Here is a 16386-nt window from a genome sequence, read left to right on the forward strand (position 1 = left end):
AAATGTGGCACATATACACCATGGAATACTATGCAGCCATAAAAAAGGATGAGTTTGTGTCCTTTGTAGGGACATGGATGCAGCTGGAAACTATCATTCTCAGCAAACTCTCGCAAGCACAGAAAACCAAACACCGCATGTTCTCACTCATAGGTGGGAACTGAGCAATGAGATCACTTGGACTCGGGAGGGGGAACATCACACACCGGGGCCTATCACGGGGAGGGGGGAGCGGGGAAGGATTGCATTAGGAGTTATACCTGATGTAAATGACAAGTTGATGGGTGCTGACAAGTTGCTGGGTGCAGTACACCAACATGGCTCAAGTATACATATGTAACAAACCTGCACGTTATCCACATGTACCCCAGAACTTAAAGTATAATAATAATAAAAAAAAAAGAAAACAACTATTTCTCTAACACCTGGTCCTATAGGTGCAATCAGGGCCATACAGGACTTGCTACGTGCTGTCTTTTTGGTTGGTTTCTGATCACAAGTCAGCCTGAAGTAGTTATGACTGATGTCTCTTAACTCGCCATCTACAAGCCATGATTGCTCTCTCTCTCTCTGGGACTCTGGACTCTGTGATCCTCAAGGATGTTCTCATTATTGGATTGTTCTTCTCTGTAAAAGAAAGAACAAAAGCTGAGCCATTTCCTAATTTTATACTGAATAGTCCTTTTCTGTTTGCCTACACTTATACTAAGCATTCTACGTGTGTAAACTTTTTAATATTCACAACAAACCTTTAAGGTAGGAATTTGTAATGCAGCTGAAAGCTACATTACAAACTATAAGAGAGATGTTCATCTTTCACTCGTGAGTTTGGGCTTGTGGTTGCATTGCATTCTGCTGTACGCTAAGGGCCTAATTGGCACAGAGCCTGGCACACTTTAGTGCTGGTACCTAACATGTGAATTAACATGCTCAGAGTGACAGAGACGGGCATGTGAATCTACTCTGAAGATCACTGTTATAGGCTAACTTGTGTCTCTCTCAAGATTTGTATGTTGAAGGCTAACCCCTAGTACCTGAGAATGTGACTGCATTTGGAGACAGGATTTTTAGATAGGTATTAAAATGAGGTCATAGGATAGGGTGGGCCCTAATCCAACATGGCTAGTGTCCAAATATGAAGAGGAGATTAGGACACAGATATGAAGAGAGGGAAGACCATATGAAGACACAATGGGGTATAATAGCCACTTGCAAGCCAAAGACAGGGTCTTCGGAAGAAATCAACCCTGCTTACACATTACTCTCAGATTTCCGTCCTCCAGAATTGTGAGAAAATAAGGTTGTGTTGTGTAAGTCACCTAGTCTGTACTTGTTATGAAAGCCCAAGCAAACTAACAAAGTCACTGTGGTGGATGCCATGGGCTCCAGAAATTCATGAGCCACTGTCATGCAGGTGAATTACCCTCATCCAGACCCGGACATTGAAAAAGCCAGCAGAACAGAGGACACTTAGATGGAAGACGAGAGAGTTTATGGTAGAAGAAAGACTTCACCCATTCTACACACACGGCTTTACCTAGACATATGTGTAGGTAACTTGCCATCTAGAAGACATGATTCCTGTCTCTCTCTCTGGGGACTCTGGACTCTGTGATCCTCAAGGATGTTCTCATTATTGGATTGTTCTCTGTAAGAGAAAGAACAAAAACTGAGCTATTTCCTAATTTTATGCTAAATAAACCTTTACCAGACAGGAGCACTGGTAAGAAACTGGAATAAGCCTAAGCAAGGACCCAAAAGACTGGGCTCTAGGCCTGACAGCTGATAGTCTGTAACAATGGGGAAGACCATCGATGTGTATAAAACCCAGTCACTCCATTGAACAATTGTAATTAACCACTTGGGCTTTACAGGAAAACTCAAGGGGATGACGACTAGCAGGTGACTCTGCTAATTCTGACATGCTCTGCAAATGTGAGGGGTCACTCTTATTACTTTTACTCCTGTTTTTGTTTTACAGAATCTAACCAGTGGCCCAGGACAAAATGCATCCAGCTGCACTGATGAATGCTGCCTGCCTCTGCAATTGCCTTCTTCATTTGTTTCTATTTCAAACACTCGGTGAACAGAGTAATTGAGTTTGAATTGCTTGGGGGATCCTCCCCCCTCATGGTTCCATTCAAGGAGAAGCTCATGGTTGTTAATGATTTATTATTCCCCCTTCTAAGTGTATTTGGTACGTGTGCCCAGCACAGTAGCTACATAAGGGGAGCACACATGTGCCGTCACTTCCAATACAGACGTGAATAAATCCAGGGCAGCCCTTCTGCCTTGATCACTTATGGAAGCAGCTCTTTTATACTCTAAAATGGATTATTTTTTTAATCTCACAGTCCCTCTCAGGGGAACTGTGTCTAAATTAACTCCTTGTCCTCAAGCACCCTGGCTTCCACCCAACCCTTAATGTTTCCACTGCTCTGAGAAGGCAAGAAGGACTCTGTAATTTTGCAATTGCAGAGACATTCCTGTGAATTTGAGCCCACCTGTAAATAAAAACAGCTTATATTTTGGATCAGTCATTACATGCCAAGCTGTGTCATAAGCTTTTAACAAGTGTAGCTTTTTTTTAAGACTCAAAACTCAATGAGGTTAGATTTATTATTGTCTCATTTTATAGGTGCAGTGGTGTTAAAATATGACTGAATTCTTAGATATTTCTTCCATGATAAGGTGAGGTCCATGCCCTCTTCCCTTATAGCTAGGCAGGCTATGACTGCTGGCCAATAGAGAACAATAGAAAAGACACTCAGTGACTCCAAAAGCTTGGTCATCAAAGGCCATGCAACATTCCCCTTCATTACTGGAAATCTCACTTTGGGATCCCAGAACCATCATCTAAGAATTTCCACCACTCTACCTGGTCAATAGTTGCATATGAAGCCAGTCTCCCAGTCATCATTGCGAAGGTGCCAGATATGTGAGAAACCTTTCCTGGATACCCCAGACGAGCCACCTACCAACGGAATACCATCAAGTGGCCTCTGTCAACACTGTGGAGAAAACAACAGCTCAACCAATCTCTGCCCAGATTTCTCACCCAGAAAATTATGAGTTATATCAAAATAGATGTTAATTTAAGACGTTAAGTTTTGGGGGAGTCTCTAGTCACACAACAGTAAATTACCCCGATACCAGTTGAAGAAAGTGAGGCAAAAAAATAGTGAAGAACTTATTCAAGGTCACAGTGATATGTCATGAGTTGGAATTGGACTCCAGAGAGTCTGATTATAGAAACTAACTTCATATATAGCCTTTTAGTCATAAACCCATAACCATATGATAACGATATTATGAATATAGACTGGAGAAAAAAGATAGGATCTGGCTCAACAAAAGAAGTGATTTCTTACAGCGAATGCTGTCCAAACAGTAAAGTCGGGACAGTTTCAGCTTTTAAAGATGTGGGGTAGTCAAAATATTACAGCTTTAAATTCTTCTCTAACCCGCTATCAATTGTGTAACGCCGACCCAGTAAGTCAACTTTTCTAAACCTCCACTTTCTCTTTTGTAAAATGTAAAGATAATAACTGAGAGATTCTAATGAGATCAGGTCTAGCACAGAGTGTACATTCAATTTTAAATGTTGAAAAAAGTCTTAGAAGATAATTTCCTCCCCCAGGGAAATCCACACACCAAGGATGTATAAAACAGTGGTTGGGACATTTGCCAATGGCTGATCACTGAAGAGGTCCTAGTGGAAACCACTCAGTAGAGGTCAGAAATTGTGACGAACATCCGTCAGTGCGCAGGTGAGTGCCTGTTTCTGCTCCCCCCAGCAAAGAATTGTCTATTGTACAATTTCAACATTGCTGCTGTTGCTAACACTTTTATAAAGGGATCTTTACATTGTGCAGAAGTTGAAACAGATAATACCTAAGATCCCAGCAAGATTCAATTGCAGGACTCAAAAATGCAATTTTTATCTTTTATAAAGGGATCTTTGTGCAGAAGTTGAAACAGATAATACCAAAGATCCCAGCAAGATTCAATTGCAGGACTAAAAAATGCTATCATTTCAGTTTTCTAACACACTAGGATTCTGACCTCTAGCAATTTTATGATCCCAAGATTATAGAGGACCTGTAAGGTTTTAAGTGATATGATTCTAAGAAGCCACAATTCTAAATTTCTAAGATTCTATTTATTATTGTAAGGTTTCTTTAAATCTAAGACTACTTTTCTAAGCTTCCATGATGTTAAGATCTCGAGAGGCTTTTTATCTTAGATTGTAAGGTATCTTGAGATTAGGTTTCTAATAAGCTCTATCCCAAGAAACAGGGCTGCTTTGATTCTAAGATAACGAATGCTGCAGTTCTAAGATGCTAACGCGTCATAACGTACGTTTCTAGATTTATGTATCTAGAACATGGAAATGTACTGTGTTGAGGTGAGGGGTTAGTCTATATCCCATAGCTTAGATTCCCAAACTGTTTGATGATCTGGTTTTATAATCGAACAGCAATGTTTGAGGAATAAGATGTGCATTGAAATGCTTCTTTCAGTAAATGAAAATTCAGTAACTATGATACAATATACAGCTGCTGGCCCAGTTTTAACCAAGTTCATGTTCTTGGATATAAAGAGGACACTAACATTTATATCCATTACCTTGAAAAGCATATCTCATGGGATACAATCATAAGGTAACTTTATTTTTATCTCCTATTTTCCTTTTGCATTTATTCTGTGGAGATGGTTATGTTCTGCCACTGGATTACGTTTGGGTAAGTCTTATATTTTTTCTGGTCATGCATAAGTAAGTAGCATATAGGTAATTAAGAAAGAATTAATTTGTCTATTCCAGTGAAATAATCAAAACCTTTTTTTTTTTTTTTTTTTTGATAAGATGGAGTCTCACTCTGTTGCCCAGGCTGGAGCCCAGTGGTGGGATCTCGGCTCACCGCAACCTCTGCCCCTGGGTTCAAGCAATTCTCCAGCCTTAGCCACCCGAGGAGCTGGGATTACAGACATGTGCCACTCCCAGCTAATTGTTGTATTTTTAGTAGAGGTGGGGTTTCACCATGCTGGCCAGACTGATCTTAAATTCCTGAGCTCAAGTGATCCACCTGCCTCAGCCTCCAGAAGTGCTGGGATTACAGGCGAAAACTTTATACTTAACCAATGTTGCAGCTACTTCTCTTTCCTGGGTCTGGCTGCCTGAACTCCAAGAGAGGTGCATGGTTGGCTTCTTTTTTCTTCTTCTAAATTGCTCTTTTACTATCTCATCCTATCTTCCTAAGCCTGATTCAGACCCCTCCAGGCTAGAGAATAGGAATGGGGGAGAAGGAGAGAGAAAAGAGGTAGAGAATATATTACTTGAGTAGAACTGTTAAGGGAGAACATAGGTTCTCCTTGAGGCTAGTAAGTGTCTAACTCTGCCTCTCAGCAAACATCTGTGAATTTCTGCGATAATGCTAGCCTATCTGTATGGCTGGAGCTCTCCCCCTTGCAGTGAGACAGTGCATTTCTATTTCAGATGATCATGTAGGGCTCCCCTTTTAGCTTCCTCCTCTGGCATTTTTCAATCAAGTTCACTCACCCTTCTCAAGCAAGAGCTAAGACAACTCTCTTATGTGAGGCCCACGTTGGTCCACAAAAGACCACAAAGCACCCTTTGTTTTTAGAAATGCTGAGTTCAACTGAGTCCCAATTCAGCTGCTTTCTTCTCCCTTCAAGCTATGGGCTAGCTGGTAATGTCTCACGTGTGAGTTAGACACAAGTTCACAAAGGCTCCTCTTTGAGTGGTCTCTTCAAACCCTTTCTCACCTGAGATGAAGAAGGATGCTCTCCGCCCTGTTACTCTGTGCTTGGTGTGCGAAGTGGGTGATAGGGTAATAATGGACTCACCACAAGTGAGTCCTTTAATCCCCAAATCCTCTTCTAATCTCTCACATTTTTATTCATCTGCTGCAACATCTTTCATAGCCTAGAGCAGAGGTCAGTGAACTATCATACTCTAGTAAGGTCCTACCCACTCCCTATGTTTATAAGTAAAGTTTTACTACAACAAAGCCACATTCATTCATTTGTACATCGCCTATGAATACTTCTACTCTGCAGGAGCAGAAGTGAACAGGTGCAACAGAGATGATATTGTCCATAAAGCCTATTTACTCTCTGGTCTTCTACAGAAAATGTTTGATGAACTCTGTTCTGGAGACAAGAGCACAAATCTGGTTTCTGTCACCTTCTTTTGCAGATACAGCAGGTGCTTCTTGCTTCTCTTTTTGAAGGTGTTATATTGAGACCTATATGAAACTGTGACTAAAATGGATTCACTTTAACCTTCTTTCATCCTGTTGAACATTTGTCAAGTATCTACTGATAAGCCAGGTATAGCACTGTAATATTTACCCAAGTTACCTTGGTCTAATCCTCATAAGGATACTGTGAGGAAAGCAACATGTTCTCATTTTACAGAAGAGAATATTTACCCTCAGAGAATTGTAGTAACTTGCCTGAGGATATATGGTCAGTAACCCACTAAAGTAAGAATAAAACTAGTTCTGACTATGGAGGAAATTCTTTTACATGTCTCGATTCTGTCCCGCTGTATTTTCCAGAGACTGGAAACCATGTCACAAAGTTCTTCTCTCATTACTGGTTCTTATTTTCCATCTCAGAGATGTAGGGTGCTATTGTCATCACCACTCCTAGAACATGTGATCTGGGAGCAGTGGAGACACTCCTTTGTTTGAATAGCATGAGAACTACATATCTAATAACTCCCTTTCAAATTAGGATTGAGATGCACGCTGTCAAAGCCACCATCTGCAAATGTAAATTCCAGCTAAATTTCAGGACTCTTTGTTATGAATTTCTTCCTAGGGAGAGTGTTCTTTTCCGACTTCTGGTTGTGACAAGTGACATCAAAAGAAGATAAACCCCTAGGACCTTTCAATTCACTTTTATTGCAAGAAAGAATGGAAGAGTTAGAAAAAGATTGTAGACACAATGTAGGCCACTCCTAACCCTACTTCCCACTGTCCTTTCTTTTCTTTTTTTTTTTTTTTAGGCAGTCTTGCACTGTCACCCTGGGTGGAGTGCAGTGGCACAATCTCGGCTCACTGCAAGCTCTGCCTCCTAGGTGCATGCCATTCTCCTGCCTCAGCCTCCCAAGTAGCTGGGATTACAGGTGCCCACCACCACACTCAGCTAATTTTTTGTATTTTTAGTAGAGACAGGGTTTCACCGTGTTGGCCAGGCTGGCCTCAAACTCCTGACCTCATGATTCACCTGCCTCGGCATCCCAAAGTGCTGGGATTACAGGCGTGAGCCACCGCACCCAGCCTCACTGTCCCACTTTTTAGACGAGAATAGCGAGATCTAAAGGAAACAAAAGAAAAATAGTGAACAAACATGCACAGTAATTAACTACTGAGTTAAGAGAAACCAGATTTCAGACTCCAGAGATAGTTTTCTCTCTAGTACGACTAAAACAGAAGATAACCAAGCCTTTTGCCTTTTTTAATCTAACAAATAATATTCTGTGTTTGCTTGTTAGATACCCATGGTTTTTTGATGCTGTAAGAGAAAAGGGTTAAAGCAAGTCAAGATTTCAGAAGTTAATAGAATAGGTCAAGTTTATTCAGTAAGAAGATCATCAAGCAACCTTCATGAAGACCAAATTAATCTAGAGTATATGGGAAGCAGGGAGTATACAAGATAGCAGCAAAACAGAGTCCAAAGAGGGGTTGGGAACAACCGAGAAAAGACAGAGAACTTAGGTGGGGTTGCAAGTAGGAAGATTTAAGTGTGGAGCATAAGCACATTGTATACAGGATTTTCAAAGATCAATTGTATTTAAAATCATGCAAAGTCTCCCATTTTTATTACATACATAAACTAGTAAATTTCCAATTACTTTTTATTTCTCTTGCAGATGTCAGACTAGTGTTTCTTTTAAATACAACATATGCTGAGACTTAACAGATGGCTTTTTTTGTTCAAGATAATTTAACAGCCATCAGTCCTTTGTCCTTCATTCATCCAATTCATTTGTTTGACTCATGCCACATGTATTTCCTGAGCACCCGAAATTGTCTCGTACAGAACTCTCACTCATTCCCTCAGGCATCGTTTTCATTCAGAAGCCTCCTAGACCTGTACTGGGCAAGCAACATGTTGCAAGGTACATGTCTTGTTTGTGTTTTTGTCATGCTTGTCATAGCATGTAGTGCCTGTGGTAACCTTCAGGAAACATGTTTATATGAAACAATAACCAGAGACCCAGGTGACTGACTCAAAGATTTCATCGTTAAGTAAGTCATGATAGATTTGGTAAAGACAGGCAAGTAAAAATATAGCACAAAACATTATGGTGAGAAATCAAAAAAGATAAGGAGAGAACACACAGAAAGTACATAAAGAGGCCTTGCTGAAAGGCCAATCACATGCTTTCACATTCTGTAGATGAGAACAGAAAGGTCACTCCAGCTACCAGAGAGAGACACTTGTTCTTGAAGAAAGAACAAAATTAAAATCCTAAACCTCTCATCCTACCTGTTGTCAAGTACACTGCACTGATTACTTCCATTTCTTGACTGTAAGAGGCTTTGACAAGCAACAAGTGTGCAACATGCTGGGAGTTGATTATTCTATTGAATAGGCTCTAGATAAGTTGGATAAATGAAAGGCATGCTGCTTGCCTCTGAAATCCAGGCTGAGGAAATAAAGTGGAATTGGCAAATACAACATTTCCAATGAACTCCAGTCACCACCTTCAGAGACAGCGGAGTCAAAGCAATGCATCAAGTTCAAAGGCGAATCCAAGGCACTCAGTGCATATTAATTTGCAGAGTCACTCCTGAATCCACATTACATACAAATATGTCGAATCTCAATTTCCACTCAAAACACATTTATTAAAAGCTGGCTCTTCATTTATTTATGCATTCAGCACTTGTTGTACAAATGTTTTCTGTGCCCAGATTATGCTTGAGACTATAGAAACAGGGTCAGCTTAGCCAACATTGCCCCACCCTGAGGAAGCTCATCATCTAGTGAATGACCCCATAGCAAGTAATCACTCAAATAATCAGTTTAGATTTTGGTAAAAAATACTAATAAGAAAAGGTACAAAGTGTGAAAAGAATGTACAATTAGGGGCCCGGAGGTCAGTGGATTTCTCCCTGAGGAAGGGATATTTAGGAAAAGACATGAAGGTGAGCTGGAGGAAACCAGGTAACAAGATGGGCTGTCTATTTAGGAGAAACCTCCATCATCTGCCACAGTGCTGGTGACTGTGTGTGGAGAGAGGGAGAGAGAGAGAGAGACTAAGAAGACCTGTGATAAGCCATTGTGATGGTTAATATTGAATGTCAACTTGATTGGATTGGAGTATACAAAGTATTGTTCCTGGGTGCGTCTGCGAGGGTATTGCCAAAGGAGATTAACATTTGAGTCAGTGGACTGGGGGAGGCAGACTCACCTTCAATCTGGGTTGGCACAGTCTAATCAGCTGCCAAAGTGGCTAGGATAAAGGCAGGCAAAATAATTTGGAAGGACTAAACTGGACAATTCTTCTGGCCTTCATCTTTCTCCCTTGCAGGATGCTTCCTGCCCTCGAACATCAGACTCCAAGTTTATCAGCTTTTGGAATATTGGGCTTATATCAGTGATTTGCCAGGGGCTCTGTCCCGACCTGCAGGACAGTCGAACAGACCCTGGAAGGGGGAGTGGGAATGGAGGAGACAAGAAAACACAAGAAATGGAGACAAGACAAATAGCCTGATCAAGTCTCGTTTATTGAATGCAGGGTCATGCCTTATATAGGCTGGTAGAGGAAGAGGTTGGGCCAGGGCGGTGACGGGGGGCCCGGTCTTCTCAAATTACAATTGCGCATGCGCCGTGGGTTTGTAATTTTCCCGGACACGGGATCACACCTGCGCTGTAGGCTGCATATCTTCCTGGGCGGGAAAATGTTTGTGCGCGCCCAGGAAAAGCTTTAGGCGCGCGCGGGAAAAGCCTAGACGCGCGCGGGAAAAGCCTAGGCGCGCGCGGGAAAGGTTTGTAATTAAAGAACCCGGAAATGTGCCGTCTTGTCTCCGCTTTGCGGAGATCAAGCAACAGTGGTCGGCTAACTCCAGGCCTCATGGCTCCGGACAGGGCTCTTGGGCTTTCAGCCACAAACTGAAGGCTGCACTGTCGGTTTCCCTACTTTTGAGGTTTTGAGACTCGGGCTGGCTTCCTTGTTCCTCAGTTTGCAGACACCCTGTTGTGGGACATCACCTGGTGACTGTGTGAGTCAATTATCTGTAATAAGCTCCCTTTCACGTATACATCTATCCCATTATTCCTGTCCCTCTAGAGAATACTGACCAATACATCCATATCTGTCATACAAATACATCCATATCTGTCATAATGACCAATACATCCATATCAGTCATAATGTTTTTAGAGGCAACTGTTGAAAATTATGAAAAAAATCATGAAAGGGTGAACAATACAAAAGTTTCTCTCTCTTTCTCTCTCTCTCTCTCATGCTGTTTTCAGCTCCAGCTTTTTCCTGATTCTGAGTCTGGTATTCCTTGCAGTCACAAGAGGGCTACCAAAAGCAAAGAATATGCTTCTATGTTCATATTTGAGATGACAGAACAGAGGCCTCTCCCCCAGACATAGACTGTTGGACCTATGATTCAGTTCTCCTGGTCTAATTAAGTCATTCTGATTTTAGGGGAATATAATGCACTGATTGCTTTAGAACGATAAGAGTCTACCCTTGGAAAGAGAGCATGAAGTCAACGTCCACTAGAAATGATGGAGGTGAAACAGAAGCAGAGCTCTGGAAAGACAGAAGCAGCAGGATGTGTGATACAGGTGCTGAGGTACCTGCCATTAGTGTTCCTACATCAATGAGCCCAGAGAAGTCCAGAGGAGACTCATGGTCAGCCCATGGCTGGATTAGGACATTAGAGCATCAGCTTTGGTCTTGAAAAGATCTGGATTCTATTGCTGTTCTTCCACCTGCTGGCTGTAACAACTAGATTAATGACTCAGCATCTCACTGTCAGCTTGATCATCTTTAAAACAGGGAAAATAATTACAATTGTATGGTAGGTTTTTTGATAATTACGGTATGTTTTTTGATAATACAATGATATAGATAACAGATAATGCATTTGATACATAACACACAATCAATGTACATTCTTCCTTCCTTGTGCCTTTCATCCATCCTGCCCCGGAAAAGGGGGAAAAATTAATTCTTACCTAAAGTCATAGTGAAGCTTTGAAGGCTCAATGGCAAAAATGGGTTAAAAAACTGGGAGAGGAGGTCGTGCAGAGAGTAATGCTTTCACCCAACACTGGTGATACAGCAGCACAACTTAACATTGAAGAACAGAGACACCTAGGGTGTCTGGTGTGGATGCAGAGGATGTATGTGGTTGATGTGAGAGATGTAGGGCAGAGCCGAAATGTGTCTGGTCTGTTTAAGAACGGTCATCTTCCTGGACTGAGAATCAGCCTTCCTTTTGAAGACTAAGGCCTCTTACAATATCAAGTTCACTGTGTCCTTTTCTTCAGCAGGAATTCTCTTTCAGGAGGTTCCTCAAGGCTCATGCAAAGAGGCTGCATGTAGGCCAGCCCTGCCAGTTCACCCAAGTGCCCAGGCATGCATCAATGCTACCTAGACTCACCCAAGAGCCCACTGTAAGAGCAGTATGTGCTTCAGCAAAGGTAACAAAGACTGACTCAGCAATGGCATGCAATGTGGTTTCTTTGGTGTCACTGCAAATTATGGAAACAGAATCTGATTTTGCTCGTTTCAACAATTCTGAAAAATAAACAATAAGGTCACGCACTAAGGAGAGAGCCAAAAACACAAGGAGAAAACAAAAGTCTAAAGTTAACATTCTCTAGAAATCCAGAGGGGTTTGGAATCTTTTCTATGTGAAGGGGGTTAAGGAATGAAAGTAGAAATGTAATATGGCCCTCAGGGTTTGCTTTTGGAACAGGCTGGAAGATTGTAAATGTATTTTGTGAAGTGGGGAATGGGAGAAGTGCAACATAGCATATTTGAGGAAAAGCAGGTAGCTCAAAATTGCTGGAACATATGTTTTGCATAGGGGCTTTCAGGAGATGAGGCTGCAGACTCATAGACAGGCACTAGGAAATAAACAGGCTCTTCTCCCATCCTAAGATGTTTGCCCTTCATGCTGAAGGTGAAACAGAATCTCAGGATGTCTCTAAAGTAGAGACATATTATTTATATTTTTGAGAGATCGCTCTAGCTGCTAGGAAAAATAAATTCAGTGACTACAGACAGAGAGTTAATTTCTGTAAAGATCCAAATGAGAGGCAACATCACCCTGAAAATAGGAAGCAATAAGGAATGGCAGGAAATGAAGCTGGAGAAATGGGATGAGCAGATAACAAGGGACTCCTCTGCCATCTTAAGTGACTTCTGTTGGAAAAGTCAGAAAAGCTTGAGGTTGGGAAAAACAGGCTGTGATCATGGTGAGCGTCAATGAATCCATTGTTTGTGTAGACATGGTTCTGGCTTCGGGTGTTGAAAATGGAGCTCAGACTCCATGTGGGTATCTGCCCAAGACCACGTTACCTGAAGCTGAGAAGACAAGAAAGAAAAGGGGTGTATTGAGAGTTAAATTTTTCTGAAAGGGACGGTGGGTTTCTGTTTTGAAAGTCTGATCTGACTGTGAGGAAATCAGTAATAAAAATTCCGCATTATTCACATTTCTGGCATTTATGTTGCTGAGTATGATTATTTGCATTTCAGTTCTAACACATGAAATTTCGTGGTGTTATGGGCTGAACTGTGTTCTCCCAAAATTCATATGTCAATGTTCTAACCCCCAGTACCTCAGATGGTTTAGAGATAGGTAAGGCCTTCAAAAAATAATTAAATTAAAATGAGGCCATTAGGGTGGGCCATCATCCAATATGACTGTATCTTCATAAGAAGAGACAATTAGGACACAGATATGCACAGAGACACCATGTGAGGACACTGGCAGAAGAAAGCCGAGGAGAGAAGCTTCAGAAATCAACCCTCTACTGGCACCTCGATCTCTTCCCTCCAGCCTCCAGAGTGATGAGAAAATAAACTTACATTGTTTAATCTATTCAATCTGTAGTATTTTTTATGAAAGCCCTATTAGTATTAAAAATTAGTGATTAGCAATTAATATTATAAAAGTAATACACTTTATATAACCTACTGGGAAGGCTTAGTTGGACAATTCAAACTACTAAATGGAATGAATGGTAAATTTTGGATAGTGTTTTTCTGAGGTTATTTGAATTAAGATATTTTTGTGACTTATCTAAAAAATATTCTTTGGCTATTATTACAAAGTCAAAAAATAACAGATGCTGGTGAAATTTTGGAGAAAAAGGAATTCTTTTACACGATCAGTGGAAGTGTAAATTGGTTCAAACAATGTGGAAGAAAGTGTGGCGATTCCTCAGAGACCTAGAGACAGAAATACCATTTGCCCAGAAACCCCATTACTGGGTATATTTCCAAAGAAATATAAATCGTTCTATTATGAAGACACATACACACATATGTTCCCTCTAGCACTGTTCACAATAGTAAAGACTATTGGAATCAACCTAAATGCCCATCAATGATAGACTGGATAAGAAATATGTGGTACATATATACAATGGAATACTATGCATTCATTAAAAGGAATAAGATGATGTCCTTTGCAGGATGGAGTTGGAGGCCATTATCCTTAGCAAACTAACACAGGAGCAGAAAGTCAAACACCGCAGGTTCTCACTTATAAGTGGGAACTGAATGATGAGAACACATGGACACATAGAAGGGAAAACACAGTCTGGGGCCTATTGTAGGATGGAGGATGGAAGGAGGGAGATGATCAGGAGGGAGATATACACACACACACACACACACATACATACACACACACACACACACACACATTTGGGTGGGGTAACTGTTATCCACTCTGAGTTCCCAATTTCAGCAAATAAATAAGCACACCATCCATCCAGTTTTTAAGCCAGCATCTTAGGAGTAACTGTTGATTCTCTCACACTTACTAGCAAATCCCCATTCTTTCCATTCTGAAGACCTCTTGAGCCTATCTTGAAAAGTTTACACCATCTTTACTTTTTTTCATCTTTTACTGCCAACAATAGTATGACCTCTATCATCTCTCATCTGGATTATTTCAATGGTCTCCTGACTGGTCTCAGATCTTCCAGTCTCACTGTATGCTACATTCTATTTTTCCACAGAGCACTCAGAGTACACTATTAAAAATACAAACCGGATGATGCCAGTCCATGGCTAAAACTAGCCAGTGTCTTCCCATTACACTTCAAGTAAATTCCAAATCCCCTTCTCAGGCCTGCAAAGTCCTGGATGACCTAGCCCCTGTGTGTAATTACCATTGACATTGTATTTCTTTTCCCCTTCTGTGATCATCTGCACCAGTCTCATTTCAAATCTTACTCTACACTCTGGCATTTTGGACTTTGCTTTCTCGACTTTGTTTCCTCTACAACTATGTTTATTGGGGCTTCTTTTCTTCCTTTGAATCTAATTGAAACATCACTGTATTAGAAGATTTCCTTATCATTATTTTATCTAGCATTTCAGCCTCTCTTACTTTTTCTTCCTAACATGTAACTCAGAATAATTTTAAATATTTAAATATTTGCCTTTTAACTTGGATATAGTTTTTGTAGACTATAATGCAAAATTTATAAGGGTTTTTTTTTTCCATTGTTTTTCATGTTCATCCCTGTTGTCTAACATTGCTCAGGGAACTTAGCAGGTATTCAGTAAATATTTTTTTTGAAGAAAGAAAGAGGGGGAAAGAGGGAGGGAAAGAGGAAAGGAGAAACAAACACATGGACAAATGGGGAAAGGAAGGATAAAAGAGAGAGAAGGGGGCAGTTAGATCGGTGCTTAATTTAATGGATCTTCATATAACTCTTGTATATTGAGCCACATGACTTGAATTAATCATCAAGGATTTTGTGTGATAATCAAACAAAGCAAGTTGTAAACAGTAAAGCACCGTGCAAATCACAGCCATCAATGCTTGTTAGTGACTCTTTCCTGCCTACCTCTCCAAGGCTATCTCTCACTCTTCAGTGTTCAGACAAACAGGATACAACTTCTCTCCTAGCCTGTGTCCACTCCTCTGAGTGCCTGCTTTATTTTCTCTACCTTAAAGAAAATTCACCCTTTAAAATCTCCTCCATAGCTTTTTTAGAATGCCTAATTTTCCTGTATTTTGAGTTAGATATCTCCTATTTATATTTTATGGGGTCCTATATGCCTGTGGTAACAGTGTGGCAGTAAGCCACTGCCCTAATCACATCATTTGATGAGACTCTGTATAAGAACCTGTCCTCTGATTGGTGAAGAGCTCCTTGAGGGATATAAGCCTTATTCATTATAACACTAGCACTTAGCAAAAGAACTGGCATGTAACTGGCAACGAGTAAATATTAAATCAATATATGAAAAGGCGATTGAATAAGGAGTGCATGAGTGAATAAATATTCATTTTATACCTGCCAAACACAGGCGCTGTATTATTAACATTTTCAAACACTTTCTAGCACCTAGTGTCTTAAATATAATAGGCATCTAAATACATGGAAGCTATATTTTTGGATGTGTGTTTATTTCTCTACAGAAGAACCACTTTCTCTCTCTCTCTCTCTTTTTTTTTTTTTTTTTCCTTTTTTTTTTGAGACAGAGTCTCGCTCTGTCACCCAGGCTGGAGTGCAGTGACGCGATCTCAGCTCAGGTTACCACAAGCTCCACCTCCTGGGTTCATGCCATTCTCCAGCCTCAGCCTCCTGAAGATCTGGGATTACAGGCGCCACCACCACTTCTGGCTAATGTTTTTGTATTTTTAGTACAGATGGGGTTTCACAGTGTTAATCAGGATGGTCTCAATCTCCTGACCTCGTGATCCGCCCTTCTCGGCCTCCCAAAGTGCTGGGATTACAGGCGTGAGCCACTGCGCCCGGCCATATGTGGCCCAATCAGACTTCAAACAAGGGTGTTCTGCACATCACGAGAAAACAACAGGTATTATTCTAGAGACATCCACTGCCTGAGCAAGAGCAGAGTCCTTAATTCACTCTGGCAACTTCTCTTAAGTAGCCAAAGTGAACTGGAATCTTTCCCTTGAGACATTCATTGGAAAACACAATTTGGGTTAGTCTAATAACTGAATGTCAACTGAATTCCAAAACAAAGCAGTGAGGCATGCTTCCCTCTACAAATCAAGTAACCCGGAGAGGACAGCCTCAGTAACCACTAATAAGAGTTCTCAGAGGATTGAGGCCAGCCAGGAAATTGCTTTTACCTACAGGCTAAAGTGCAAAAACCTTAACTTGGCA

Source organism: Colobus angolensis, unplaced genomic scaffold, assembly GCF_000951035.1.
Source record: "Colobus angolensis palliatus isolate OR3802 unplaced genomic scaffold, Cang.pa_1.0 Scaffold17, whole genome shotgun sequence".
NCBI classification, from domain to species: domain Eukaryota; kingdom Metazoa; phylum Chordata; class Mammalia; order Primates; family Cercopithecidae; genus Colobus; species Colobus angolensis.